We start from the raw sequence: 27149 nt of genomic DNA on the forward strand, positions 1-27149 counted from the left end.
TGAATAAAGGTTGTTATGTTACTGTCCCTTTAAGGTTGGGTTGTCAGGTGGGACTGTGTGAATAAAGGCTGTTAACGGTTGTTATGTAACTGTCCCTTTAAGGTTGGGTGGTCAGGTGGGACTGTGTGAATAAAGGCTGTTAATGGTTGTTATGTTACTGTCCCTTCAAGGTTGGGTGGTCAGGTGGGACTGTGTGAATAAAGGCTGTTAACGGTTGTTAGGTTACTGTCCCTTTAAAGTTGGGTGGTCAGGTGGGACTGTGTTAATAAAGGCTCTTAATGGTTGTTAGGTTACTGTCCCTTTAAAGTTGGGTGGTCAGGTGGGACTGTGTTAATAAAGGCTGTTAACGGTTGTTATGTAACTGTCCCTTTAAGGTTGGGTGGTCAGGTGAGACTGTGTGAATAAAGGCTGTTAACGGTTGTTATGTTACTGTCCCTTTAAGTTTGGGTCATCAGGTGGGACTGTGTGAATAAAGGCTGTTAACGGTTGTTATGTTACTGTTCCTTTAAAGTTGGGTGTTCAGGTGGGACTCTGTGAATAAAGGTTGTTATGTTACTGTCCCTTTAAGGTTGGGTTGTCAGGTGGGACTGTGTGAATAAAGGCTGTTAATGGTTGTTATGTTACTGTCCCTTCAAGGTTGGGTGGTCAGGTGGGACTGTGTTAATAAAGGCTGTTAACAGTTGTTATGTAAGTGTCCCTTTAAGGTTGGGCGGTCAGGTGGGACTGTGTTAATAAATGCTGTTAACGGTTGTTAGGTTACTGTCCCTTTAAAGTTGGGTGGTCAGGTGGGACTGTGTGAATAAAGGTTGTTATGTTACTGTCCCTTTAAGTTTGGGTCATCAGGTGGGACAGTGTGAATAAAGGCTGTTAACGGTTGTTATGTTACTGTTCCTTTAAAGTTGGGTGTTCAGGTGGGACTTTGTGAATAAAGGTTGTTATGTTACTGTCCCTTTAAGGTTGGGTTGTCAGGTGGGACTGTGTGAATAAAGGCTGTTAACAGTTGTTTTGTAACTGTCCCTTTAAGTTTGGGTCATCAGGTGGGACAGTGTGAATAAAGGCTGTTAATGGTTGTTATGTTACTGTCCCTTTAAGGTTGGGTCATCAGGTGGGACTGTGTTAATAAAGGCTGTTAACGGTTGTTATGTAAGTGTCCCTTTAAGGTTGGGCGGTCAGGTGGGACTGTGTTAATAAATGCTGTTAACAGTTGTTATGTTACTGTCCCTTTAAGTTTGGGTGGTCAAGTAGGACTGTGTGAATCTCCTCTCTGGTTAACAAAAGCACCATGAAGACTCTAGCGGGAACTCTCATTCGACCCTTTTTCAATGACGCATGCACCTCCTGGTACCCCAGCACCTCCAAAACCCTCAAATCAAGACTCCAAACATCCCAGAACAAGCTAGTCAGGTTACTTCTAGACCTCCACCCCAGATCCCACCTCACTCCTACCCACTTCTCCAAAGTGGGCTGGCTCAAGGTGGAGGACAGAGTTAAACAACTTGCACTGAGCCTAGTCTATAAAATCCGCTACACCTCCCTGATACCGAAGTACATGTCCAACTACTTCCTTAACGTAAATGACCGCCATAACCACAACACCAGGGGGAGCTCCACTAACCACGTCAAACCCAGATTCCGATCAAACAAAGGTCTTAACTTATTCTCTTTCTATGCCCCATCAATGTGGAATGCACTCCCAACAGGTGGAAAAGAAAGGGCATCTCTATCCTCCTTCAAAAGCTTACTAAAAGAACACCTCCAGGCAACTACAACCCGAGACTAACACCCTCCCCCCTCCACATCCCACCTCCCTGGATTGTAAATAATCAAATGTAAATAATCAAATGTATATACTTGTTGACTTGATTACTGTATTATGCTGATAGTATATATTTGTACCATGAATTGATTAACGTGGAACCCGACTTAAACAAGTTGAAAAACATATCCGGGTGTTACCATTTAGTGGTCAATTGTACGGAATATGTACTGTACTGTGTAAACTGTACTGTTTCATATAATGTATTCTCTTTTTTGCAATCTACCAATACAAGTTTCAATCAATCAACCAATCAATGCTGAAAGATTCATTTATGATTGTTTCTCAAAATATAACTACAAGTGTCATTATTGTGTATGTGCTGAAATATTCATTTATGATTGTTTATTAAAATATAATTGATGACATCTATATAACTATAGATGTCAACATTGTGTATGTGCTGAAAGATTAATGTATGATTGTTTATCAAAATATAACTATAGATGTCAACATTGTGTATGTGCTGAAAGATTCATTAATGATTGTTTATCAAAATATAACTATAGATGTCAACATTGTGTATGTGCTGAAAGATTATGTATGATTGTTTATCAAAATATAACTATAGATGTCAACATTGTGTATGTGCTGAAATATTCATTAATGATTGTTTATCAAAATAGAACTATACGTGTCAACATTGTGTATGTGCTGAAATATTCATTAATGATTGTTTATCAAAATATAACTATAGATGTCAACATTGTGTATGTGCTGAAAGATTCATTATTGATTGTTTATCAAAATAGAACTATAGGTGTCAACATTGTGTATGTGCTGAAAGATTCTTTAATGATTGTTTATCAAAATAGAACTATACGTGTCAACATTGTGTATGTGCTGAAAGATTCATTATTGATTGTTTATCAAAATAGAACTATAGGTGTCAACATTGTGTATGTGCTGAAAGATTCTTTAATGATTGTTTATCAAAATAGAACTATAGGTGTCAACATTGTGTATGTGCTGAAAGATTCATTAATGATTGTTTATCAAAATAGAACTATAGGTGTCAACATTGTGTATGTGCTGAAAGATTCATTAATGATTGTTTATCAAAATAGAACTATAGGTGTCAACATTGTGTACGTGCTGAAAGATTCATTAATGATTGTTTATCAAAATAGAACTATAGGTGTCAACATTGTGTATGTGCTGAAAGATTCATTATTGATTGTTTATCAAAATAGAACTATAGATGTCAACATTGTGTATGTGCTGAAAGATTCATTAATGATTGTTTATCAAAATAGAACTATAGGTGTCAACATTGTGTATGTGCTGAAAGATTCATTAATGATTGTTTATCAAAATATAACTATAGATGTCAACTTTGTGTATGTGCTGAAAGATTCATTATTGATTGTTTATCAAAATAGAACTATAGGTGTCAACATTGTGTATGTGCTGATGCAAAAAACACATGTTCTTAGTAAAAACACCCTTTCTGAATGGCATTAGAGTGTGTATGTGTACCTAATGTTGTGTCCTATTCCGATACTTCCTACTTTTCATGGCGTACATTTGAGCCGTTATGGGGGGATGAGTGTGGTGTGGAAGAACCTGGCTGTTAACCCTGTCAAACAGACAGAATGAACCACACTTGAAATTTTCAAGCTACCAGATCACATGTCCTAATACTTTTGTCGATCTTGTCTTACCGCTTCCCTTCACGACTGGTTAGTCATCAAGTTTTAATCAAATTCTAATGGTCTGACAGTCAGCTGCCTATATGAGAAAACAGGCTCATAAAACAAGGAGAACTTTATTAAATAAAAGTAGCATGCAGCTAGTATTTGTCATCAAATTGCCGCTGATTGGATAGAGAAAGAGCAATCTAAGAAGTCCATTCCTTGGGCGTGGGGAATAAACAATGATCAAACGGCATGTATGGCCACCTCCAAGTGGTTCTGAGAGGCACCTCTAAATAGGAGAGGAACGTGAACGTGAGCTGCTTTCCCAGCGCTGCCTCCTTTTTATTTTCTGGCATGCGAGTCCAAAGCCCAGGAGAAATTAATCCCACAGCACTCTTGAAGTGTGTGATTGTGGCTCGCATGGAAGACCGAGTGCCACCAAGGCCAGCCAGAACAGCAAGTAAGGAGAAGTCAATTGTTTTCCAAAATGTGGGATTGGATTGGGATTTAATCCCTCGCTATCCATTGAAAAGTGCTTCAATGAAAATAAAAATGCATATAATACACAATCAAGACAATTCTTCTTCTGTAATTCCTTGAAAGTGTGAAAATGTGCAGAAATTAAAGAAGGGTGGCCTACCAGTGACGTGCGGTGAGGTTCATGACTGGTGAGGCACTGACTTCATCACAGTCAGATTTACAAACATATGAACCCTAAAGAGTATCTTATTCACCATTTGATTGGCAGCAGTTAACGGGTTATGTTTAAAAGCTCATACCAGCATTCTTCCCTGCTTGGCACTCAGCATCAAGGGTTGGAATTGGGGGTTAAATCACCAAAAATTATTCCCGGGTGCGGTGCCGCTGCTGCCCACTGCTCCCCTCACCTCCCAGGGGGTGGAACAAGGGGATGGGTCAAATGCAGAGGACAAATTTCCCCACACCTAGTGTGTGTGTGTGTGACAATCATTGGTACTTTAACTTAACTTTGACTTTACACATACAAACTGTAGCACACAAAAATGCACATTTAATAAAAAAAACATTATTATGGTCTTACCTTTACTTATAAATGAAGTCCATGCGCAGCTGTTCTGCGGATAATGCACCCCCCTCGTACAATGCACACCCTGACGGGAGTGTTGTATCAACTAAAGCCCACACTTAAAGTTTCCACGTGCAAAATGTAATCTATTTAAAAAAGTTATTTAATAGGAAGCCAAAAAGTGCAAAAACAATAATGTTCGTGTTGGAGGAGTTGTGAATGACTGAAATATGAAATCCGTGCAGCAGTGGCCATGGGCTGGCCTCGCCGCGCTCTCCGGGGCTGGGGGGAGGGGGGCTCGTGGGGGCCCGGTTGCCGGTGGGGCGGGGGCGGTCTTCCCGTCCGGTTGCGGGGGATCTCCGGGCCCCTCGGGCGGGGCGTCCCGCCTTTCTGTCCGTGTGGGGTGTGGTCTCTCGCTGGCTTGGGGTCTGGCTGCCCCCTGCTTTTCTCGTGCCTTGTCCTCTGCCGGGTGCGTCTGTCTGCGGCCTGCTGCTGGCCCTTGTGGGCGGCGCGATGGGCCAGGCTCTGGGGTTCCTGTCGCTGTCCGGCTTGGCTGCGTGGGGGCGGTGGTCCCTGGTTCCCTGGGCACCGCACCTACTGTTTGTGGGATGGGCTCTCGGGGAGGCTGGGGCCGTACTCTGGCTCCCGCACACACTGGGAGTCAAATGTATTGTACATGCAAATTCACATATACTCACATACATACATACACACATACATAGGTACCTACGCTCCCACATACATATACAAATACAGTACATATTTACACACTCAAAGTTCGTACATCCACACGCACATTCATTATACAAACATACTGTATACACATACTGTACATATACATTCACTATACAAACATACTGTATACACATACTGTACATATACATTCACTGTAAAAACATACATATACACATACTGTACATATACACTCACTGTACAAACACACACATACACATACTACACATATACATTCACTGTACAAACACACATATACACATACTGTACATATGCATTCACTGTACAAACACACACATACACATTCTATACATATACATTCACTGTACAAACACACATATACACATACTGTACATATACATTCACTGTACAAGCACACATATACACATACTGTACATATACAAGTACATATGCACACATACACTCATGCACATAATCACGTTTCATCAAACATATATTAACGTTGTTGCCCTAGGGTAAACTGGGTATAACACATGGCACACTGACAAAGCTTAACCTATTGTTACTATAACAATCTACAAGGTTAATGTAGGTTGCTTCTCTGTCTTCCCCTCCATTTTTCTGCATTCTTTCGTATCTCAAGTTATCATTACGTATATATATTGTTGCATTTGAACAATTGTATTGTTGATAATAAAGGTAAAGTATTGGTATTGTTTATCATCAATAGCACTATTTCTATTGGTATTCATATTGCTCCATTTTTAGGGTAATAATGCTCATTGTCATTTCTGTATTATTTTTTATTTTCGCTAACTGCTTATTTGCTATTACTTTTACCATCATATTTGTACATGTCGTATTTGCTGATGTTGCTCTGTTGTTGTTGTTGTTGTTGTGTTTGCTGTTGTTGTTTTTGTCTCTCTGTCTAGTCCCCTTCTTGTCCCCACAATTCCCCCCTCTGTCTTCCTTTTTTTCTCTTTCTATCCCCTCCTGCTCCGGCCCGGCTGCACCAAATGATAATATAAATACATTTAATAAAGTCAACATACAAATAAGGCAACAAGAGAAGTATCCTACACTTCTCTTTTGTAAAGTAAATCTGAACAGCCGATATGGGCATCTACATCTGCTATATGATTTGCCCGAGAAGCTGGGCAGGACATTTAAAAAAAAAAAAAAAAAAATCCGTGCAGCAGTCTGCAGGTGTACCTAATGTTGTGGCCCAGCAGTCATTCACAACTCCTCCAACACGAACATTATTGTTTTGGCACTTTTTGGCTTCTTATTAAATAACTTTTTTAAATAGATTCAATCTTGCACGTGGAAAGTTTAAGTGTGGGCTTTAGTTGATATAACACTCCCGTCAGGGGGTGCATTCTCCACCAGGAGGCGGGATTACTGCGAGCCTCAGCCAGTGCGTCTTCGCAGCCGTTTTATGATTGCTCAGCACAAGAAATACGTTAGACACATACAGTTGTTGACAAAATACACTGTACATTATATACCTCAGCTAACTAAACTATGGAAATGTATAATATAATTCATATAGCAATACGGTCTCACTGCACAGCAGGCCAGCAGTTAGCCGAGTCATTGCGCAATCCATGGATGCATGGTGAGGCTCAACTCAGAGACGTGCCTCAACTGGCTGGTGACTCACCGCAGTCACTTCTCAGTATTTGAACGGCAAATGTGAAAATTCAGCGATTTTGAATAAAAATAATCTAAAACTGGTGAAGTTAAATGGAAAATAACTTTATAGTTATATAGTTATATATAATATATAGTTATAGCTACTGTGTGGAAGTGTGGGGGAACACATATAAGAGTAACATAAAGGCATTGAATCAACTACAGAAAAGAGCTATAAGGATTATTCATAAAGTAGATTACTTACAACACACTAACATATTATTCATTAATTCGGGTTTATTGAAATTACATGAGCTAGTAAAGTTACAGACATTATGTGTCATGTTTAAGGCTAAAAGCAAAACATTACCAGAAAATTTACAAAACATGTTTGTCATCACTTGTGAGAATGAAGAGCATAGAAGAAAAGGTCATTTCCAACATCAGTATTCAAGGACAACTTTAAAACAAATGTGTATATCAGTGGTGGGGGTTAAACTATGGAATTCTCTTTATAATGAGATAAAAGATTGTACAAATATATTCCAAATGAAAAAAATATATAAAGACAGAACAATAAAATCATATGGACAGCCATAAGTGTTTACATTTTGCTTTATATTTATTATTTTACTTATTTTTTGCCTGGTTTTGTATTTGTTTTGTATCATCTCGTGAGGTGTGTATTACTTATTTTGTTTTTTTGTTCGGTTTGTACTTCATGAAGTTTTGCACTTGTGTTTTTTTGTGTTTTTTTGTTTGTTTTCGTTATATTTGGATGTAATTGTTGGTTTATGCATCATTAAGTGAGACTATGTATTATGTTGAAGGGGGCAGGAAAATATAAGATTTTTCTTCATCCTGCTCCTTCTCAGGCATTGGTGTGTAACTGTGTAACTGAATAATTGTGGTATAATTGTCTATCAAAGATGCACATCAATGAAGGAGATAAATAAAAATGGAAATGGAAATGGAAATAGTATAATCACTGGATACATATAACAATTTAATGATTTTTTTTTCTTTTTACATTTTTTTTCTTTCCATGACGGCACGTGAGGCCCCGCCTCCCCTGCCTCCCCTGACTGCACGTCACTGTGGCCTACAGTATTAGTGTTTTGTAAATCAATAAAGTTTTTGCTGTGCTCAAATCTTCATCAGGATTGTTGAAAAGAGCCGCCCAATCTGACCTTTGACCTCAAATATACTTTGAAAATGCAGTAGCGTTTCCACAGTAAATCCCATCTCAGCTTGGCGAGCTGCTAAAGGCTTGGTTCCACAACATTTGAGTTTTTTCTTTGGCTTTTTGGATTCATGTCCCCACAAAAAGACATTAACCATTGCAAAGAAGAAAAGTGGGATGATAACAATCAAACCGGAAAATGAAACGTATTGCAACTCGTGGCAGCGTAGTGACTTAGAGGGGACCTATTTTGAAAAAAATCTACTTTTCTTAACTATAGGTACCTACTTAGGTGTATTTAGGATCTGCGTAAGTCCCTGGAATTTGAAATGAAATGGTGGAGGCATTGTGGACATATTTATAAAACAATCTTGCCTTCCTTCATACATCCTCTAAATGAGCCGTTTGGAAATGTGCCCCAAGCGTGACGTTTTGTTCAAGTGTGAGGTCGACACCTTGTCCATATATGGTAGACATTTACCCAAACGTTCTTGCGCGAGTTAGCAATTTTTAATTGATGCAAAATGGGCTGTGCTACGACATGTCCACGCTGAAACCTAACAAAGGAAATGCTCTGGTGTTGGTTTGCTTTAACATGTCACTACACTAACTTTCAGCCTCATCTGAAGGAAAAGTGCCTTACTTTAACTTTTGTGATTTGTGGCAATGTGCCTTCATCTGTGAAGAAGTCACTCTGAGTGTGTGCAAAGAAGTCCTGCTTCACACAGATCTTCATAAGAAGATGGATTTTTCAATAAACTGCTTTTAATGGCGGGCTCTGTGACTACTATTTAATGCAATGGAGGAGACAATGAAACCAAAAGTAATATCAGTAGGTTAGAAATGTGCGAATGATACTTATGCAATGTTAGCTGAAGTTAGTTGTTGTGTAGCTAGCTTAGCCTTCTAATGTAAGACAACAGAGTCACTGTACTCCAGCAAAATAAAGAATGATTTTCCTAAAAATTGCTTTTAATTGGACCAGTGCCAGTTGTGTTTGGCAATGGACCAGTTAATAATATCATTTTGTTATTTCGTTAGCGCTGTAGCTCATATCGTAGCTTACTCTATAGCCGCCTCGAGCCTCTATTGATCACAAGAGATTGAAGCAGCAGCGTAGTGAAGGTATTATATATACATACAAGATAGAAAGGCATTGCATTGTTATTATACACATGTATATGTCCAGATCTTGCATTGGAGAGAGAAATTCTAGGTAGAAGTTCAACCTCAGTCAGCATATGGGGCGGTATAGCTCGGTTGGTAGAGCGGCCGTGCCAGCAACTTAAGGGTTGTAGGTTCGATCCCCACATCCGCCATCCTAGTTACTGCCGTTGTGTCCTTGGGCAAGACACTTTACCCACCTGCTCCCAGTGCCACCCACACTGGTTTAAATGTAACTTAGATATTGGGTTTCACAATGTAAAGCGCTTTGAGTCACTAGAGAAAAGCGCTATATAAATATAATTCACTTCACTTCACTTCATATAGTACCAGATTTGCAGCTGGGCTTTCTTACTTTCGGTCTTCCACATCGTCTCCTCCTTGAGCTGACAACAAACCACGGTGAGCTGCTGCTGGTGCTAAATCATCTGGGATGTTGCATTGTGGTGAAAGTCAAGTAAAAATTAGATGGCTGGTGGTGATTACTGTTGTCTTTATTCCATACGGTCTTAGCAGAACAAAACAAAACAAGGCTGCCTGGGGCAGGAACGAAAGGCGAGTCAGTGAGAGGGGATGTGGTACGGAGAGGTTCATTTGCATCTAACAACCCCGCCTCTCAAAACAAACCTTTTTTAAGTGATGGCCAAAAAGTGTCTTATAGATAGGTCTTTACAGCAGCATATATGCAAAATGTTGACCAAAGAACCATCATTACATGTTACAATTGAAGTGTTTTAGAAAAACAATCATTCGACACAACGGCAGGGATCAGTTCAATTGGTTTATTGAACCTGATTATATGTTGGGGTGTGTATGCTACTCTAAGTGAATGGTGCAAGACTATGTGAAGTATTAGCAATGTGAATGTTACCAGAGGTTGTTGTATGTGCATGTTGGATGAATCCTTCAACAGTCCAGAGGGGCAAGGCAAGAAAACCGTCCGTGGGAAAGCGAAAGGTCGGGGGCTGGAGAGAGGCGACAATGTCTATGTCCAAGCGGGAGTCGAGGGTCGAGGGAAGCAGTCCAAAGTCCGGTGGGAAGTCGAGGCGCTCAGCTCAATTACAGGATACTAAGGGAACACTGCGGGGAACTCAGAGGACATAAGACACTGGCAGAGGGAAAGCACAGAGAGAGCAGGTACGAGGAGGGAAGCCAGGTACGGGATGCTTACTACAAAGAGTGAACTACTTCGGGTCCGCTGGTCTTTATGCTGTCTGCCCTCATCAGACGCAGGTGCGCAGATTTATGATTGCCTGCCACCGTGCAGGCCCGTGTCCACGATGCGGGCAGAGCGAGCGGGGGCGGGTCTCGGCGCGCTCCTAGCGAAGCTGCCGCCTGCGCTCGCTGCAGAGGGCATGAGGGATTGCGCGTGCGCCGGGACAGTACCCCCCTCCTTAGGCGAGGCTCCTGACGAGCGGCGGGGAGCTTCGGGGTTGGCCCGATAAAAGTCCTCTAAAAGGGAGGGGTCGGCAAGGTAGGAGGCCAGCACCCAAAATCTGTCCTCCGGTCCATCCCCTCCCAGGCGACCAGGTATAACTACACCCTACACTGCCGACGGACCCTGAGGATCGCTTTGACCGTCCACACCGGGTCACCATTCTCCACGATCCTAGGAAGGAGGCGGGGAGGCAGTGATAGAGGGAGACAGAGAGCTGTCCGCCACCGGCTTTATTTGAGAAACATATACCACAGGGTTAGGGTTAGGGTTAGGGTGGGAGAGCAAACTTTACAGAAGCAGAGTTGACAATGGTTACAAGTGGGTATGGTCCAACAAAACGCGGAGTCAATTTTTTTTAAGGTGCCTGGAAGCTGAGGTCCTTGGCACGCAACATAACCAGTTGTCCGGGCTGGTAGGATGGAGCTGGGATGTGACGCCAGTTGGCACTGCAGGGCATCCTCTCATTAGCCTTTTCAAGTGCCGCATGGGCGGCTCTCCACACCCTCTGACACCGCTTGATGTGGGCCTTCGTAGAGGGAACTGTGGCCTCTCTCTCCTGCTGCGTAAACAAGGGTAGCTGATAGCCGAGTGACCACTCAAAGGGTGATAAACCCGTAGCGGAGCTTTTCATGGAGTTATAAGCGTACTCTACCCAGGGGAGAAACTTGCTCCAAGAAGTGGGCTGGCTGTTACCCACGCAACGCAGCATGGTCTCCAAGCTCTGGTTGGTTCTTTCTGCTTGCTCGTTGCTTTGCGGATGGTATCCTGAGGTGAGACTGACCGAGGCCCCGAGCCCTTTGCAGAAGGCCCGCCATACACGGGAGTTGAACTGGGGGCCACAGTCAGATACGATTTCCCTGGGAAAACCGTGCTATTTGATGACGTACAGTGTGAGGAGATCCGCCGTCTCGGAGGAGGATGGAAGCTTGGCGAGCGGGATGAACTGTGCTGCCTTGGAAAAGCGGTCGACAATAGTTAGAACAGTGGTGTTACCTTTGGATGCCGGGAATCTCGTAACGAAATCCCGAGCGATGTGAGACCATTGACGGGCAGGAATAGGCAGAGGGCATAGGAAACCAGCAGGTGGTCTGTTTGAAGCCTTGCTGCGGCAACAGGTAGTAAATGGTAAATGGCTTATACAAACCCCGTTTCCATATGAGTTGGGAAATTGTGTTAGATGTAAATATAAATGGAATACAATGATTTGAAAATCCTTTTCAACCCATATTCAATTGAATGCACTACAAACACAACATATTTGATGTTCAAACTCATAAACTTTTTTTTTTTGCAAATAATAATTAACTTAGAATTTCTTGGCTGCAACACGTGCCAAAGTAGTTGGGAAAGGGCATGTTCACCACTGTGTTACATGGCCTTTCCTTTTAACAACACTCAGTAAACGTTTGGGAACTGAGGAGACACATTTTTGAAGCTTCTCAGGTGGAATTCTTTCCCATTCTTGCTTGATGTACAGCTTAAGTTGTTCAACAGTCCGGGGGTCTCCGTTGTGCTATTTTAGGCTTCATAATGCGCCACACATTTTCAATGGGAGACAGGTCTGGACAACAGGCAGGCCAGTCTAGTACCTGCACTCTTTTACTATGAAGCCACGTTGATGTAACACGTGGCTTGGCATTGTCTTGCTGAAATAAGCAGGGGCGTCCATGGTAACGTTGCTTGGATGGGGGGGGATATGGACATCAAGTAGTGGACATAGAGAGAGAGAGAGAGAGAGAGAGAGAGAGAGAGAGAGAGAGAGAGAGAGAGAGATCGGAAGGCATAAGAAAAGGTATCTGCATTTGATTGTTAACATTTGATTATTAGCAATCCGGGGAGGGTGTTAGTTTAGGGTTGTAGCTGCCTGGAGGTGAACTTTTATTGCGGTTTTGAAGGAGAATAGAGATGCCCTTTCTTTTATACCTGTTGGGAGCGCATTCCACATTGATGTGGCATAGAAAGAGAATGAGTTAAGACTTTTGTTAGTTCGGAATCTGGGTTTAACGTGGTTAGTGGAGCTCCCCCTGGTGTTGTGGTTATGGCGGTCATTTACGTTAAGGAAGTAGTTTGACATGTACTTCGGTATCAGGGAGGTGTAGCGGATTTTATAGACTAGGCTCAGTGCAAGTTGTTTAACTCTGTCCTCCACCTTGAGCCAGCCCACTTTAGAAAAGTGGGTAGGAGTGAGGTGGGATCTGGGGTGGAGGTCTAGAAGCAACCTGACTAGCTTGTTCTGAGATGTTTGGAGTTTAGATTTGAGGGTTTTGGAGGTGCTAGGGTACCAGGAGGTGCATGCGTAATCGAAAAAGGGTTGAACGAGAGTTCCCGCCAGAATCCTCAAGGTGCTTTTGTTGACCAGAGAGGAAATTCTGTAGAGAAATCTTGTTCGTTGGTTAACCTTTTTGATTACCTTGGTTGCCATTTTATCACAGGAAAGGTTAGCCTCTAGAATGGAACCTAGGTAGGTGACCTCATATTTCCTGGTGATAACAATGTCACCTACTTTTATGGTGAAGTCATTGACTTTCTTAAGTTTGATGTGGGACCCAAACAGGCTGGATTCTGTTTTACCCAAGTGTATGGATAGCTTGTTGTCAGTTCACAGTCGCATGCCGATGACATGTCGTTTATGTATATTAGGATCAGTAAAGGTCCCAATATACTGCCTTGGGGGACTCCACAGCTCACCGAGAGGGAGCTGGGGGACACGGTGCCGTTCACCTCTACCACCTGCTCCCTCCCCTCCAAGTAAGATTGCATCCAGCTCCATGAGGTTTTGTTAAATCCGATTGCTCTGAGCTTATCCAACAGTATAGCGTGGTTAACGGTGTCAAAGGCCTTCTGCAGGTCCAGCATGACCATGCCGCAGTATTTGCCCGCGTCCACCTCATGTTTGATGTGGTCGCTCACATAGAGAAGGCATGTGTCAGTGGAGTGGTTAGTTCTGAAGCCGGATTGGAATTTGTACATGAGTTTATTAGTGGCAAGGTAACTATCGACCTGTTCATAAACTATTTTCTCCATTACTTTCGAAATGGAACTGAGAATAGAAACAGGTCGGTAGTTGCCAGGTTCCAATTTGCTTCCTTTTTTAAAGAGGGGAGTTACTCTTGCTATCTTAAAATCTTTTGGTACTTGGCCTTGTGTAATTGATAGGTTTATTATGTGCGTGATGATCGGGGCAATGATGGAGGCAGAGTCCCTGAGGAATCTGGAGGGAATATTATCAAGGCCGGTGGCCTTGTTAGGGTGGAGCGCGCTCAATTTTTAAACACCTCATCAGCTGTGACCATTTCTAATTTGAAATCATCGTTGGATACTCCTAGCTTTCTGTAGAAGGCTTTAAGGTATTCTACCCCAAAGCGACCAGAGTGGTGGGACAGCTTGTTGACAAGAGTTGCGGCTATGCTGGTGAAAAAGATGTTAAGTCTGCTAGCTACCTCCATTTTGTCTGTAATGAGGGAGTCACCCTCCTTGATGCTGATGTTGGTGAGTCTTGTTTTAAGTTTCTGGCTGCAACCAGGAAGCTGGTTGTTGAGAATTTTCCAGAGCTCACGTGGCTTATTTGTGTTTTCCTCTATTCTGTCGTTAATGTAATTTTTTTTTAAGGATTTAGTCAGGTGGGTTGACTTATTTCTTAATTTATTGCATTGCTTTTTGAGAGTTGAAAGGAGTAATTTGAGGTTGATATTATTGGATTGTTTATCTACTTCTGTTTTACATTTTTGGTATTCAGAGTATTTCCTGTCTCTGTCTTTTATGGCAGCTAATAGGTCCGGATTCATCCATGGTTCCGAGCGGGCTTTGATCCTGACTGTTTTCACGGGAGCCATGTCATTTAGTATCTTCAGGAACACCGTTTTGAAGCGATCCCAAGCAACATCGACCATGTTGCTCGCGAGCACAGGGGACCAGTCCCACTCATCTAATTTAAATTTAAATTGTCATTGGAGTATTTTTTGAGGGATCTGGATTGGGCTGTTATGTGGCCATTGGCTTTAGGTTTAGCTATTTTACGGGTGCAGAAGGTTAGATAGTGGTCGCTAAGACCACAGATCATGACCCCACTATTTTTTATTTTGGGCCGGTCTGAAGTGAGAATGAGATCTATGGTTGATTGGGTGGAATCACACACCCTTGTAGGTAGCGCTATTAGCTGGGAAAGACCGTGCAGATTACAAAACTTGCTGAAGGATCTGAAGACAGGCGCATCTTTGCGTTGAATATCTGTGTTCAGATCCCCAGTTATAATTTTCTCCACGTTGTCTGTTCCTGCCAAGCATTCTTCCAAAGCCCCATAGAAATCACTCTGATTAGGGGGTCTATAAACAGTCCCTATTAGTACCGGCTTAGCGTTTTTAAATTTGATTTCCGCCCACACAGATTCCAGGTCATTGTGGTTAAGATCTGTGCGAGTTATGTATTTAATATCCTGGTGAATATACATACAAACGCCCCCACCGTGTTTATTCCTATCCTTTCTGATAACCGAAAAGTGTTCTATTTCTATCTCTGAGTCAGAAATACTTTGATCAAATTTGGTTTCAGAGAAACACAAGATTTTTACCTTCGTGTTGAGGAACATTTCTCTGATTTGGTCAAGTTTGGCTCCAGAGAGGCTGTTCACATTAAGGTGGATGATGTGTAGTCCACTGGAACCAAAAAGAGCATCAGAGTCCGCTGTGTTGTGGTACTGACCAGAAAAATTGTTGGTTATTATTGCTGTTGAAGTTGGAGATCAAGGAGAGAGAGGAGAGAGAGAGAGGGGCATATTGATCGTCCTCCAGGTGAAGGGGGAGGGAGGGGGAGGGGCGGAGTTGGAGAGGGGGGAGGGGGAGGCCAGGTAGGGTTGCTGGGGGTGGATTTCCTTTTGGCGGGCTTTTTTGAAAACAAAGAGAAAGAGAACAATGAAAATGTTTGTGTAAAGGCGCCTGAGCCCATGTGGTGATATCCCTTACACACTGATGTCGCTTGTTGATGCAGTACAGCCTGAGGGATCGAAAGTCACGGGCTTAGCTGCTTACGTGCAGTGATTTCTCCAGATTCTCTGAACCCTTTGATGATATTACGGACCGTAGATGGTGAAATTCCTAAATTCCTTGCAATAGCTGGTTGAGAAAGGTTTTTCTTAAACTGTTCAACAATTTGCTCACGCATTTGTTGACAAAGTGGTGACCCTCGCCCCATCCTTGTTTGTGAATGACTGAGCATTTCATGGAATCTACTTTTATACCCAATCATGGCACCCACCTGTTCCCAATTAGCCTGTTCGCCTGTGGGATGTTCCAAATAAGTGTTTGATGAGCATTCCTCAACTTTATCAGTATTTATTGCCACCTTTCCCAACTTCTTTGTCACGTGTTGCTGGCATCAAATTCTAAAGTTAATGATTATTTGCAAAAAGAAAATGTTTTATCAGTTTGAACATCAAATATGTTGTCTTTGTAGCATATTCAACTGAATATTGGTTGAAAATTATTTGCAAATCATTGTATTCAATTTATATTTACATCTAACACAATTTCCCAACTCATAAGGAAACAGGGTTTGTACTTGTATAGCGCTTTTCTACCTTCAAGGTACTCAATGCGCTTTGACAATATTTTCACATTCACACATATTCACACACTGATGGCGGGAGCTGCCATGCAAGGCCCTAACTTTTTTTGCATCAAGACTTATGTACAGCCACACATCCACTCATTTGTTGTAGCGCTTACTGGAGCCTATCCCAGTTGACTTTGGGCAAGAGGCGGGGTGGATTGAAAAAACCCCCGCCTAATATTAACCTTTGAACTTTTCAAAATGTCAAGTAGAGCATTGGCTGTATAGTCAGTTCATGATTTTGTGATGGAGGCAGTTTGGCATATTAACTCATTCATATTAACTCTTTTTACATGAATTCATAAGATGTATTTTTCCATCCTTTTTCATACCATAATATATAATATTAGTTCAATCTAAATAAAATAGTTTAAAACCAAACAAGCAAGTTCCCAATGTATGATCACACAGTAAAAAAAACAAACACACACACACACACACACACACACACACACACACACCCTCAACCGACGGGCACGCACACTGCAAATGAGGCTCGATAAATAAGAGATGGAGTTGTGCTTTGCCAGTCCAATCCTGGGATGAGTGCTTTGGGGAGGTGTTAAACCATCAAGCTGCATGAGTGCTTTGGGGAGGTGTTAAAACATCAAGCTGCATGAGTGACTGAGTGGGACACTGCTGGCTTCCAGGAAACCAGGAATGTGTTTGTTTATTGTCTTCTTGTTTTGTCGGCAGTTACACTTCATGGCCGTCTTACATGCTTCTTGAAGTAGCAGCTATAAAAACTATGATGATGAGGGGAGGGGATGCTCCATTTGTTCACAAGAGGATTCAATTTCCCCTTAAACTGGCCGATGGATCGAGTGTGGCAGCTCCAGACGGCCCTTTGAGAGGTGAAACAAAACGCTTTCTAAACACATTACCCTATGAACACTCCAGTGCAGATATTCTAAACACATTACCCTATGAACACTCCAGTGCAGACATTCTAAACACATTACCCTATGAACACTCCAGTGCAGACATTCTAAACACATTACCCTATGAACACTCCAGTGCAGACATTCTAAACACATTACCCTATGAACACTCCAGTGCAGACATTCCAAACACATTACCCTATGAACACTCCAGTGCAGACATTCTAAACACATTACCCTATGAACACTCCAGTGCAGACATTCTAAACACATTACCCTATGAACACTCCAGTGCAGACAGTCTCGGGGTGCATGAGATCGGGTGCAGTTATGTAGATGGATGGCAAAATTGTCCTGTTGCACCAGGTCACAGCTGCTTGGGTGCTGATGAATAAAACAATCTACTCTTACTGCATGGGGAAGGAGAGTTACATTTACAAAGCGAGTGTATAAACATAGGTATGACCTACATATATTGTAGTATTTTTAGGACACACTGGATTACAAGGTGCACTGCCGGTGAGCGGGTCTATTTAGGTTTATTTTCATACAAAAGGCGCACCAGATTATAAAGCACATTGAAGAGTTTTTTTTTTTTTAAACATGTAACTGACTTCCTTGTGGTCTACATAACATGTAATGGTGGTTCTTTGGTACAAATGTTGCATGGATGATGTTCTACAGATCATCTTCAAGTAGCTTTCTGACTGTCTCTTCAGGATGTGTTGATTTGTGGGCAAGTCTCATTTACGTGCCTCCACTTGGACAGCATCTTCTCCCCACCATCTTTGTTGTACCGTTAGTTTTTAGCGCTTCCATAGCGAGACTACTGACAGCTATAAGTTTGAAGTATACGCTAATTTATATTACAAATGGCAACAGTGGAGGATGAATGAATCACAAGAAGATAGAAAAAAAGAAGGATCTTATTGACTACATCGTCAGACTACAATGGCGGATCCTCGCAAAGCACTCTGGGTAAACCTTTCCCATATATGAATAATCCGCTGACGTTAATTGAACAGGAGTCAACCTGCAGTCCACACATATCTCTTGTGTGACTGCCATCTACTGGTCACACCTATCAAAAAAACTGCTTTGAGGTTGGTAAGCACAACAATATGTAATCTGTACATCAGATGCACAAGGTTATAAGGCACATTTTTTGAGAAAATGGAAGGATTTTAGATGCGCCTTGTAGTCTGAAAAATGCAGTACTTTTTTACACCTCTTCTGGAAGTGACCTGGCGACTTATGTAGTATATGAAGTAGCCTCTCCAGGGGCTAGAGTTTTGAACCATAAATCCATACGACCGGTTTGACAAGTGAGCGATTCGGCTGTGTGAGGAACAGCTACCTCAATTGATAAGAATCAGATGTGAGTCTCTAGATCAGGGGTCAGACAAAGTATATTTTGTTGTATGTTTTATTTAACTTTGAGATTTTAAAAAATACATTCCAATTACAATGTTAAAATCTACGAGAAATACACGTTTATTGAATATAAAAGGATAAACATGCATTATTATTGTGTACTATCATTACACCAATGGTTGCTTTGGTCTCCAAAAATAATGGCAATGCTTTCGCAATTATTTGTCTGTCAATTTATCATTGAGCAAAATGTGTTATCAGCACAGGCCTATAAATACATGGACAGGATGTCGCGTGAAACTAGCAATGACTTGGCATTTTTATTTTTTTATAGCAATGGGCTGCTCGCAAAACGATAACCCGGGATTTCCATAACCAACCGGACCAAACTCACATGCATTACAAACATAGCAGCTAAAATCATCGGCCTACCCACACCCAACATTTCAGATTTAAACCACAGGTCCATCACTCGACTGGCAAAAACGATAGTCCAGGACATCAGTCACCCACTACACCAATACATAATCCCACTACCATCAGGGCGCAGGTACAGAACCATCAAAATCCGGAGGGCCCGCCTCAGGAAAAGCCTGAGTTCTGCAGCTATAGCCGCCCTTAACAGCAGGCCCGGCCGACCTGTCTGACAAGCCTATAAATGTGTTGGTCATGTATGATGTCTTTTTGTTATTTTTGTTTTGTGATGTGTAATGTCTATTGTTTAAATGTACGGCAGTGAAAATAAATTTCCCCAACGGGGACCAATAAATCTAAATCTAAAATCTTCCATAAGGTACGTTATGGCTGCTGATCAGCAACACAGTGGAACATCTCAGAGGTTCTCCGTCGGTCAATACCCACTGGCGGGTGTCTGTGACGGTACCGATTTGACTTGACTCATAGAAAAGACCTTGCAGAATAACTACGTGATTTTTCTTTTTGTAGCAAGCAAAAACACAACACAACCCTGGCGATTGTTGTGCACACACACACACTTGTCATTCAACTCCCATGCTTCCCCTGCCCTGTGTCAGATCTTTTTGACAAAGCTCCCTAAATAGTTGTCTAGGATATGCCTGTAATATGATGCTTTGATTTTGGACAGTCAGCATGTCCTCATCCATCAAATGAAAAGGGTGAAAATATTTCTGCGCCTTGTATTGTAATCAATTGCAATGGTTTACGTAAATGTGTGTGAGCAGCTGTGATGTGGAAGTGGTAGAGCAATGTGTTTTTGTTGTGTTTTATGTTTTTCTGTATTTGTGTTAGGAGCTCCTTGAAAACGAGATGTTGCATCTCAAGGCGCTATCCTGCATTAATTTAATTTATCACATATAACATCTAGGGCTGGGTACCAAATTCTGTACTTTTATAAGTACCAACCAAAGTCCGTCTATACTACCGGGTACAGACAATTAAATGGTGCCATATTCCGATACATTTGTTGTATGTCGCGTGACGTCACGTCCGGATGCAAATTTTACAGCGACTAAGCCCAACCAGCAAACAAACAAGCACTCAGAGTGGACTTTGTCTTTCGATGATCTTCCAATTTTCCAGACTAACACAACAAGAAAAAGGCTCACAATGGTTCAGTAATGCTCTAGTTTTCAAAATGTTGTAGCTTGATGCTAATTTACTTTAGATTTGCTAGAGACATGCAACATATTAGCATTAGCAATTTTATATATTGCAATTTCAACACTTCCAAATTTGGTCATCAAAACTACAACTAAGATGCACGTTACAATTAAACAGCCGGTTTGTAATAGATACAATAGTTTTTCCAAAACGTTTAAAGGCTTACTTAAATGAATTTTTTTTTTATTCAAACGGGGATAGCAGATCTGTTCTATGTGTCATACATGATCATTTCGCGATATTGCCATATTTTTGCTGAAAGGATTTAGTAGAGAACAACGACGATAAAGATCGCAACTTTTGGTATCTGACAAAAAAAAGCCTTGCCCCTACCGGAAGTAGCGTGACGTAGTCAGTTGTACATTTCCGCAAAGTTCCCTATTGTTTACAGTGATGGCGGCCAGAAGTGTGAGCGATTCGGACCGAGAAAGCGACGATTTCCCCATTAATTTGAGTGAGGATGAAAGATTTGTGGATGAGGAAAGTGCAAGTGAAGGACTAGTGGGGAGTGGAAGCGATTCAGATAGGGAAGATGCTGTGAGAGGCGGGTGGGACCTGATATTCAGCTGGGAATGACTACAACAGTAAATAAACACAAGACATATATATACTTTATTAGCCACAACACAACCAACCCAAAGGACCGTTCACCTAACCCAAGGTTCATAAAGCTTATATATTTACCCAAAGTTACGTACAAGACACGCACGTACGGGCAAGCGATCAAATGTTTGGAAGCGCGCGGGTGGGACCTGATATTCAGCTGGGAATGACTACAACAGTAAATAAACACAAGACATATATATACTCTATTAGCCACAACACAACCAGGCTTATATTTAATATGCCACAAATTAATCCTGCATAAAAACACCTAGGTGTTTGTTATGCTAGCTCCTAGCTCCTATGCTAGCTCCTAGCTCCATATAACCCGCCAATAAAATTCAAACACCTGCACAACACACACACTCACTCAGCCCAAAGGACCGTTCACCTAACCCAAGGTTCATAAAGCTTATATATTTGCCCAAAGTTACGTACGTGACACGCACGTACGGGCAAGCGATCAAATGTTTGGAAGCGCAGCTGTGTACTCACGGTAGCGCGTCTGCGTCTGTGTATCCAAATCAAAGTAATCCTGGTAAGAGTCTGTGTTGATCCCAGTTCTCTACAGGCGTCTGTGTATCAAAGTCAAAGTCCTCCTGGTAAGAGTCTCTGTTGTCCGAGTTCTTCGATCTTGACTGCATCTTTCGGGAATGTAAACAATGAAACACCGGTTGTGTTGTGTTGCTGACTTCCCTCGCAAAATACTCCGCTTCGCACCGACAACTTTCTTCTTTGCTTGCTCAGCTTCTTTCTCCATAATGCAATGAACAAATTGCAACAGATTCGCCAACACAGATATCCAGAATCATGTGGAATTTTGCAATGAAAACTGATGACTTCAAGCTGGCCGCGGTGCTGGACTAAAATGTCCTGTCTAACTCGTGACGTCACATCCGCAGCCTCATCATACCAAGACGTTTTCAGCAGATATTTCGCAGGAAATTTAAAATTGCACTTTAGTAAACTAACCCGGCCGTATTGGCATGTGTTGCAATGTTAAGATTTCATCATTGATATATAAACTATCAGACTGCGTGTTAGGTAGTAGTGGCTTTCAGTAGGCCTTTAAACACGTTGGAGGGATCAACAAAAGAAAAGGCTGGCACATTGAACTTAATGGCTAACTCAACACTCTATAGAATATAAACAACTGCCATCAAACCTCTTGGAATTACAAAGTCTACCATGTAATACAATACAACACAAAACTTGCAAATGATACACACAAGGGTAGGAAAACAAGTGAAGTGAATTATATAGCGCTTTTCTCTAGTGACTCAAAGCGCTTTTACATAGTGAAACCCAATATCTAAGTTACATTTAAACCAGTGTAGGTGGCACTGGGAGCAGGTGGGTAAAGTGTCTTGCCCAAGGACACAACGGCAGTGACTAGGATGGCGGAAGCGGGGATCGAACCTGCAACCCTCAAGTTGCTGGCACGGCCGCTCTACCAACCGAGCTATACCACCCCACAAAAACAAGATATCAACTGGACAGCACAGTCTAGAGTTAAATGTTTAATTCAGAAAATGTTGATTTTTTTTAGTATTTCACATTTGAACACAGAAAAGTAGCAAAAATGGTTAACATCAGTTAATAGTCTGTGATGAGATGGCGACTTGTCCAGGGTGTACCCCGCCTTCCGCCCCATTGTAGCTGAGATAGGGTCCAGCGCCCCCCGCGACCCCGAAGGGAATAAGCGGTAGACAATGGATGGATGGATGGATCAGTTAATAGTATCGATCTCTAGATGAATTGGTACCGTATCGATTCAAATGGTAATCATCCCTAATAACAAGACAGAAACGTTAGCAACGTTAGCATAATCATGTGAGCTACAGTGCTAACATTACACTCACATTTTAGCAGCAACATGCGAGGCTAGCCTAGTCAGTGAAGTCGAGGTGTCCAAAGGGTGCAGCCATCCAAGCCTTGCATCCTATCAAGTTTCACTTCTTTCCCACCTATTTGCAGAACACCGTGTTAGGTTGCTAGCAAGCCTGTCATTCCGTGTTTAACAAGCCAATCTTCCTGAGGTCCTTTCAATGGGATACAGTTCAGCCATCACTCAGCTCCCATCTCCACCAATCCCAGGGTGGCCTTTGCTCTGCCTGTCAGCAACACCCACCAATAACGGCAGGACAATAAAACCCTCCAGAACAACGCCGGGCCTCCTGGCGGATTGGAGGAAAGCTACTGACGGCCATCTATAAAACAAAATAATGGCTCTCCTGTCAGCGAGGGAGAAAGGCAAAGATTTACACCATTCTTGGGACTCTCTGAGGAGACTTCAATTAATCAGCGCAGGATTGCATCAGGCCACAATAGGCGTGTAAGGTTATTACTCAGCAGGATGAAATGCGATGATAGCGCTAATTGAGGGGACAGCTAGAGGCGGGGACAGCTACCCGCACAACAGAACAGTTGTCAGAAGGATGAAGGACTGTCGGATGAACAAAGGGTGAGACAAACTGACATGAAGGAAGTTTCATATCTACTTTATGTGTTTGCACTCAACTACTACACACTCTGTCTCCTGAGGACACCATGATAGCTTTTCCACCTTAAGAGTTCTGTCCAGCACTTCACTTTTAACTCTAAGAATATTGCAAAATGTGTCAGTGACGGTCCACTCACTTAACTTGGAGACAACTGGACCTCTTTCTTTATCAGGGTTGAATTTGGACAATTACGGTTCCTCGCTTCGTTTCCGGTTCCCAGTGATTCTCAAATCAGACTTTTTTAAGAGGCAGGGTCAAAAAATGACTATGAATTTCTCATGTGGATATTCTTAAACGGGGGGCGGCGTGGCGTGGCGAAGTAAGGAGAGTGGCAGTGCCAGCAATCTGAGGGTTACTGGTTCAATCCCCACCTTCTACCATCCTAGTCACGTCCGTTGTGTCCTTGAGCAAGACACTTCACCCTTGCTCCTGATGGGCCTGGTTAGCGCCTTGCATGGCAGCTCCCGCCATCAGTGTGTGAATGTGTGTGTGAATGGGTGAATGTCAAATAGTGTCAAAGCACTTGAGTTCCTTAAAAAGGTAGAAAAGTGCTATACAAGTACAACCCATTTACCATTTAATTTAAACAGTGTATGAAAATAATTTTTTTGAACTTGAATCTAATTGTTCTAGAGTAAATGTTTATTTCCACAGGTGTACATTTTCACAAAAGATTCACTTTACTTTTGAAAAAAACATTTTCCAGCAAGGTTTTATGCGGCCAATTCCAATACCAATCATCCCTTAATGAAATCAACCAATACTGATCATTTATTTGTGCTGAGTACTATTAACAATGTGAGAGTATCAACACAATATTCAAAACAAGTCCCTTATTATTTGTATTACATACATTTGTTTGATCAACACAAAATAAAAAACTATTATCATCTACACATTAAAGTAATTTGGTTTTTGCATTCAAGGTCCTCCTGTGTTCAAGGAGTTATTCCCTAAGTTTCTTCACAATAGCAAAATCAAAAATGATTTTGAAAAAACACAAATATTGACCTAGTCACTCAAGTATCTACCATACTGATACTACCAATTTATGGATTGAACCATCAGTTAATCCTTTCTTCAGACTCTTCTTAACCCTGTAAGACCCAAATATAGAAAAACCTAAAGAAAAAAAGATTTGACCTTTCAGATGTTGTTCTACGAGGCATTTGATGCAGAAATTGAAGAGTTAAAAAAAAAAATGTTTATGTATGTTTTTAGGGAAATGTTGTAATATTGCAACATTGGGCTTTGATGGGAGCAGAATTTCTGTATTTGTACTCACGTTGTCTGAACAACTAAGGGTTCATTTGCAGGGTTGATTGCTTACTTAGCTCCATAACGGTATATACCATTAATAATAATCACACATTAGTTCTATTTTTATGAAGTCATTTATTACAAATATAAAAAATATGAAACAAGATAAAACTCTTAAAAAACGCTTTTTCCCCCTCTTTTATAATTGCAACAACTATATAACAAGCTCTAAATGAAATTTGATGCATCTGTTCCACAATAACTACATATGTACATGCTCTAGACATTGTAATAACAACCAAAAAATATATAAAAGACATTTTAATTACTTGAATCTGATGAATCCAGTCCGATGAAACAAATAGATTTTGTTCGAAGGAAACCTCGAGAGGTTGTGTGGGTTCATGGCCAGAAGGCGTGACTTATAAACAAATGTACGATCCAATAGCCTTGTGAGACTGAACGATAGGACCCAATGACTATGTAAATGTGGTTAAAAAAATGAAAAAATATATAACGGATTGTTTTTTAGGATGGTTAAAGGTAACGTTGTAATTTTACAACAAGGGGTGTTACAGGGTTAATCTACTTGTTAACTTCCTGTTAATATCTGCTTTCTTTCAGCTGAGAGGTGGTTCAATCTACAATTTGTCAAGTTTACTAAGCACTCAATTTTTGTCTTCTTTCCAGCTAGTTTAGCGGCGAGGTTAGACATTCACTTGCTCTTCTTCTGTGTGTAACATGCTTAGCTTTGTCCTCCATTCCAAGAAATGTAGTTTATGTGCCACAATGGAGGATTATTGAAAGAATGAATATATCTAGCAAGAACAAATTAAGTACTATACGCGTGCCTTGGGCAAATATCGGATTTTGATGCACTTTGGAGACTTCGGATTCCGATTTGAGGAGTTGTTGTGTCTTTACTTTACCTGTTGTAGTGTGAATCCAAACTTAGCAGTGGCTGTTTGTGTACTCTATTTGTATTTTATGTTTAGTGGCAGGGCTAACAACCACATAACTTGAAAACGTCCACTGAACATGTGACTCACCTGTTGCAAAAATGTTTTACTTTTAAGCAAGCAGTTGAAAATGACAAGAAGAGTATACTTTTCCAAAAAGCTTTTCTAACAACTGACGAGCGGACACAAGTGGTAGTTTTCCACCATCAATGTGGAAATGACAAGTTATTTCTATGACACTGGCCCACATTCCACTGGATTGTGTTTGCCCTGAATGAATGGTAATACAATAACATCCTGGCATTTCCCCCAATGGTTGCCAAGATCAGGTCCTGCATGTGCAGCTAAACACTGTCAATTGTGTCTTTGCGACAGCATGTCTGCCATTCTTCCACACAAGCTGCACCACAAGGTGGAACCGTGAAGTGGGATTGTTTACGGGGGCATGGAGTCATTTTGTCTTTCACACTCCTGCTGCTGTTCGATCTGAACGGCACGCATAGATCTCGCCACTTTCTCAATGAACATCACTCATTGCCTTGGTCGTGCAAAGTGGACTTGGCCATGGAGGCTGCAAGTTGTGTGCACACACAGGAGCCCTGGTACATTCCAAAAGTGCATGTTGTATACTGCCTGCCAGCATGCAGCTGCAACATAACCTCGTTATTGGCTGCTACTTCATGAGGGGACACCATTTTCAGCCTCTTTACATTTTTGCATCAGGAATTACAAGTTAAAGTCCTCTTACCTTTTGGTTGTGCTTTCAGTTAATCCCAGTTGTCATTTATTATCCATTTTTCACCACAAAGCCCAGACATCTTCTTTCAAGCAAAAGCACTTTGCATGCCCCCGCTTCAATTGGAACTCCACATAACATAATCTACCTTGAAACCCACATGGTTTGTGTTTCCCTGGTCCACAGAAGTGTCTCCAACATTAAGTGAGGAGACAGCAGGCATCAAAGTTCCTGCTCCTCAAATTGTCATCGTCCCGATCTGCAGAGCACCTGGACCACCCTCATGCATACTCTGTACTGTCAGTCTTTTTTCTTTTTCAAATTGTCTTTCAAATACTCCATCCATGCTCTTGACGCAGTTGGCTCTACAGCTGCATGTGCGAGGATGATCTGGAGGCGTCGGAGGGAAGCGAGAGAGCAGCCATTCATTGCGGAGCAGCTGGGAGCGTCTGGACCGGTGCTTTAGCGCTCCCCAGTGGTGTTGTCCGGTACTGCTGGCAGGAGCTGCAGCGCCATTCACCTCATGATGATGATGATGCTGATGGTGCAAAAAGCCCTAAGTGAATTCATGTCAATATTTGGATGTGAATACGTGATGAACTGTACAGTAAAGTGACTGAAAGTGTATTTGCATGGAGGGCTCATGATCATTTTGCTTCCACTCTCCTCCATCATTAGTGTCAGGAACTCTTCTTCCTCTTGGAATTTCATTACCATCGCAATTGCATTTTCTATTTCTCACGCAGTCCCACATGCAGCGTCTAAAAGCTTTATTTACAGAAGAATAAAAGCGAGTTGTCGAAGTGACGCTTCGCCTCGTGAGCAGGCCAGCTGGCACGGTAAACAAAAACAAAAGCAGAAAAACATAGTTATTGAAAAAATAACTAGGAAGGAAATGTATATTTACATGCGACAAGTCAGTTGGAAACGTTTCGGTAGAAAATCTTCATCAGGCCTGACTGGTCAAAAGAGAAAT

At 41.8% G+C, this 27149-nt stretch overlaps 1 long non-coding RNA gene across 1 annotated transcript; it reads right to left on the bottom strand.

Annotated features, from left to right (window-relative positions):
* Positions 1–10731: 10731 nt before the first annotated feature.
* LOC133643290 (uncharacterized) lies at positions 10732–27149 on the bottom strand. The gene is made up of 4 exons (XR_009824660.1): positions 27081–27149; positions 26186–26711; positions 11264–11714; positions 10732–11170 (listed from the first exon to the last, which is right to left on the bottom strand). It is a non-coding gene; the product is annotated as an uncharacterized LOC133643290 (long non-coding RNA).

Source organism: Entelurus aequoreus, linkage group LG26 (genome assembly GCF_033978785.1).
Source record: "Entelurus aequoreus isolate RoL-2023_Sb linkage group LG26, RoL_Eaeq_v1.1, whole genome shotgun sequence".
Classification (NCBI taxonomy): Eukaryota; Metazoa; Chordata; class Actinopteri; order Syngnathiformes; family Syngnathidae; genus Entelurus; species Entelurus aequoreus.